The following is a 5,225-nucleotide window of genomic DNA, read 5'->3' as shown; positions in this document are numbered from 1 at the left end:
AAGTGTGATTTAGAGTGGGTCACATCATACATCATCAGCTGGGCAAAAAATTTTCACTATGTAAGTAATTAAAACTTTGGATCTGCAAAAAAAAAAAAAAAAATTAAAACATAATAATGTGAAGCAAACCAACTTAAAAAAGTGATTCTTGCACATGAACTGTCACATGTTTAATAATGTGTTTTTTAGGGAGCCTCCAGTCTTACTGATTTCAAACACACCTTTTTCTTCTGTGTATTGCTTTTAAGAGACATCAGTTAGCTATCAGACTCTAGGTTGATGCATTTTGTACTTAGCTGTACTGTGTGATATTTTTCATTATTTTAGGACGCCAACATGAGACCTGTAATAAAATATGTAATGGGGTTGAAAGCTGGGGAGGAGGATCTACTGCTGTACAGCTAATAAATCATAATGGATTAACAGGCACTCTAAAGGCTCCTGTGTGATTCCTACTTGTTGGGGGGCCCCCCACAGGGGCTGTTCTTGGCTCCAGGTTTTTATTCTCTGACATGATACTTCTCTGCAACAGAAAGGAGGAAGTAGACTATCTTGGCAGATGATAGGATATGGAATGCAGCCTGCTGTAAGGTTTAGCACCCTGCAAGTGTATGCAGGTAGAGAAAGATGGCTAGACAGCTGCCTGCTTCAGTGATCCACCATAGTAGTGCATGTCCCATGCATAGAGCAGGTGGTTCCAGAGCTGCCAGAGGGTGCTAATGGGAAACTGTCCTTGAGATCTTGGTTCAAGGAAGACTAAGGTCAGTCCTTGTCCTTAGCCAGACATAGGGGAGCAGAGAAAAGCTAGGCTTGGACTGCCCTAGACAAGAATATTGGAGAGGTGAAAGAAACAGGCTGTGAGACCAAGAGTCTAGGCAGCATGCCTGTTTCTTAGCACCACAGGATGGTATACTGTAGGAATTGAGTGGGGGTGGGAGATACTCACAGGTCAGTGAAAAAGTCATCCTGCTGTAGACAACCAGATCTGGGCAGGTCACTTTGTCTAACCTATTTTAGCTTCAAACACATATGTTACAGGTGAGATTTTTTCCCTCACCAAAAGTCCAGCTTAGTGATTTTCAATTAAGTAGCAAAGGGCCAGATGCATGTGACTTGTTTTATCTCTGCACTTGAGTTGCTGAGGAAAACATAACAGGTTTTCCAGGCCTGGAGGTTCCAAACCAGGAAATGATCTCTTAGATGAAATTAGTATTAGTAATCTCAGGCTGTTGGAAAGTCAATCCTTCACCCTGCTTATGGGTACTCCCTTGTCAGAATTGCTTCAGTGGGTCCATAACTTTAAAAACTAGAAATAGTTAAAAATCTTTGCAGAATAGTCGTTATGTTTACCAGCAAATTCAGCATAGCTTGTTTTTTTATTTATAGATGATAGATAGATTGATAGATAGATAGATGGATGATAGATAGATAGATGATAGATATCCAAATTATTTGAAACTTTTCAAATATTTTTATTTTATGTGAGTATTGCCTGCATGCGCGTAAGTGCACTGCATCTTGCAATGCCCACAAAGATCAGAAGAGCGCATCGGATCCCCTGGAACTAGAGTTACAGATGGTTGCTAGTCGCCTTGTGGGTGCTGGGAACTGAACCCCAGTCCTCTGCAAGAGCATCCAGTGCTCTTAACACTGAACCATTTCTCCAGCCCTAATTATTTGAAACTTTAAAAGTACATTAGTTTTGATGGTGGGTGAGGAGGGGCAGGAAGTGTCCTGATGGAGCTAAAGACAAAAGGTGATACTTTTGCACTTGCACCACATCCTGTGTGAGTCCATTAAATACAAACCCATACAAACCCTCTAGCATCAGAAGCTGGTTACTAGTTCTCTGTTATTCTGAGAAAACTTTGGATGCCAAGTTCCTGCACCAGTCTATAGCCCCTTCCTCATTATTAAACCACAGTTGGTCATCTGTTCTTTCTATGCCTGGTCCATCATCAGCCCTATCCACTGCTGCCCTGTCAGCATGCATCTGATTTTGGTTAAGATCTTGTCAAAACCACCTCACCTGTGGTCTTCAGAGGCAGAGATAAGTGGATCTCTGTGAGATTGAGGCCAGCCTGGTCTACATAGCCAGTTCCAGGCCAAATGGGGCTACAGAGAGACCCTGTCTTAAAAAACAACAAAAAACCACCTTTGGTGAGTGAGCCACATACACCAAGGCCTCATCCAGTGCTCCTCACCAGACAGCTGATTCCTATGGGGAGCTTCAAGCATCTGTGTCCATGGAGTGCTGCACTGGCCACAGCAAACTAGACCTCATTTATTCATTTAAGGTGTCACAGTGTCTTACAGAAGCTGCCAGAGTGTTTTTGGTTTCTGAGACAGCTGAGGTTTGTTTTGTCACTACTGCCCTAACCAGCAGTTATGTCATTAGACCCCGCTCATTGTTATCTCTGAAGATCCTGGTTTTTCCCAGCAGTCTGTGCCTTCCCCAGGGACCCAGGGCACCAGAACTGACCCTGGCCTTGGTTTCCAGGGTCCTTCTGCCTGGGAGTTGCTACAGCCCTTTGACAGTCACCCCCTCATTTTAATCAGAAAAATCCCAGTAAGGTAAGTTCTCTCATTCTGTTTTTGAAGTGCCAGGGTTGCCATGGCAAGCTTGGCAAGGATGAATGTTCATTGAATGCCTGGCACTGCTAGAAGCACAGCTCTAATAAACATTGAAGCCAGGCACGGTGGCACACCACTGTAATATCTCAGGAGGAGGAGGCAGGAAGGTCAAGTGTTCTTCCCCAACTACATACCAAGTGAATGTCAACCCGGGCTACATGAGATCCTGTCCCCAAACCTCACAGCTGCCTGGGAGTAATAGCACCTGCTTTTAATCTCAGTGCTAGGGAGGCAGAGACAGGCAAATCTTTGAGTTTGAGGCCAGCTTGGTCTACCCAGTTCCAAACAGGGTTACATAGTGAGACCCTGTCTCAAAAAAACAAACAAAAAAAAAGCTGAGTGTGGTGTTCGAAGCTTGGTCTACACAGTTCCACACAAGTTGGGGTTACATAGACCCTGTCTCAAAAAACAAAAATAAAAAAGCTGAGTGCGGGGCTGGAGAGATGGCTCAGCAGTTAAGAACACTGGCTGTTCGTGCAGAGGACCCGGGTTCAAATCCCAGCACCCACATGGCAGCTAACAACTATCCGTAACTCCAGTTTCAGGGGATCCGACAGCCTCTTCTGTCCTCTGTGGGCATTGCATGACAAAATAAAATTTAAAAAAAAAAAAGCTGAGTGTGGTGTTGTTTGAAGCTTGGTCTACACAGTTCCAAACAAGCCGGGGTTACATAGACCCTGTCTCAAAACAAAGTTGAGTGTGGTGGTGTTCTACTTTAATCCCAGCACTCAGGAGGCAGAGGCAGAGATTGAAGTCATCCTGGTTGACATACTGAGTTCCTGTCTCAAAAAAAAATAAAAAAACAGTGCATGTATGGGATTATGCCTACAATATTAGTACTTAGGAAGCTGAAGAAGGATTGGCAGAAATTCTAGGCCCCCATGGACTGAATAATACCAGGCCAGCCAGACATACATAGTGACACTTTGTATCATAAAGATTCAAGGGGGCTCAGCTGTTAAGAGCACTGGCTGCTTTTGCTGGGTTCAATTCCCAGCACCTACATGGTGGCTAACAATAATATGTAACTCCATTTCCAGGGGAATCTTCTGACCTTCACTGGCATTGCATGACATGGGTGCATTTACACACATGCAGGCACATGTTTATACACATTAAAATATTTTTAAAGCTGGGCATGGTGGTGCATGCCTTTAATCGCAGCACTTAGGAGGCAGAGACAGCTTGATCTCTGGGAGTTCCAGGCCAGCCTGTTCTACAAAGTGATTTCCAGGCCATTGGGGCAACAGAGAGACCCTGTCTCAAAACTGCCCCCCACCAAAAAAAAGATCAAGGGGAAGGGGAGAGGCTAAGGCTCAGCAGTTCAGAGCACTGGCTGCTCTTGCAGAGGATCTGGGTTGGGTTTCCAGCACCCACATGGCAGCTAACAACTGTCTGCAGCTTCAGTTCCATGGGATCTAATGCCCTCTTTTGGCCTCTGCAGACATTGCACTCATGGGTACGCTTACATGCAGGCAAAATATGCAGACACATAAAAGTTTTCAAATAATTTTTTAAGGGTCTGGAGAGATGTCTTAGCAGTTAAGAGCACTGGCTGTTCTTGCAGAAGACTTAGGTTCAAATCCTAGCATGCACATGGCAGCTAACAACTGTCTGTAACCCCAGTTCCAGAGATAATAATTTTTTTATTTTTAAAAAATACATCAAGGATAGCCGGGTGTGGTGGCACACGCCTTTAATCCCAGCACTTGGGAGGCAGAGGCAGGTGGATCTCTGTGAGTTCAAGGCCAGCCTGGTCTACATAGTGAGTTCCAGGACAGCTGGGGCTATAGAGAGATCCTGTCTCAAAAAGACCAAAAAAAATCAAGGTGACTAGAGAAATGGCTCAGTGGTTAAGTAAGAGAGTTTGGTGTGCTTATAGAGGACCAGAGTTTGGTTCCCAGAATCCACATCAGGCTGCTCACAACCACCTATAACCCCAGCTCCAGGAGATCTAAAGCCCTCTTCTGGCCTGAGTACTCCCATGCGCGCGCGCGCGCGCACACACACACACACACACACACACACACACACACACATCTTAAAAAAATATATCAGCTAGGTATGATGGCTCACACCTTTAATCCTAGCACTTGGGAAGCAGAGGCAGAAGGATCTCTGATTTTGAGGCCAGCCTGGTCTACATAAGTGGGGTCTAAGCTAGCCAAGGCTACACAGGTACCCTGTCTCAGACCAAAAATATTTTTTTAAAGGGTTGCTCTGGGCCAAGAGTGGTGGTGCACGCCTTTAATCCCAGCACTCAGGAGGCAGAGGCAGGCTGATCTCTGTGAGTTGGAGGCCAGCCTAGTCTACATAGTGAGTTCCAGGCCAGCTAGGGCTACAGGGAGACCCTGCCCCCCCCAAAAAAAAAGGCTAGCAAGGAATTTCTGGGCTTAAGTGTTACCTCAGTTTATGAGTAGATGGTGTGGGCAGGGGAGTCATACCTGGAGGGTGCCCCCAGTCTCAGAAGCCAAAGACTGTCACCCAATATATAGTTTTTTTCTACTTTCCAGGAATTTACATCTCTGCCTGGCTAAACTGTGGACGGGTGGAGGCTGTTCCTTATCTCAGAAGTGGGATAGTGGAAAGAG

Source organism: Nannospalax galili, unplaced genomic scaffold (genome assembly GCF_000622305.1).
Source record: "Nannospalax galili isolate Female #2095 unplaced genomic scaffold, S.galili_v1.0 scaffold799, whole genome shotgun sequence".
Classification (NCBI taxonomy): Eukaryota; Metazoa; Chordata; class Mammalia; order Rodentia; family Spalacidae; genus Nannospalax; species Nannospalax galili.
Note: the sequence above shows the minus strand (reverse complement) of the source record.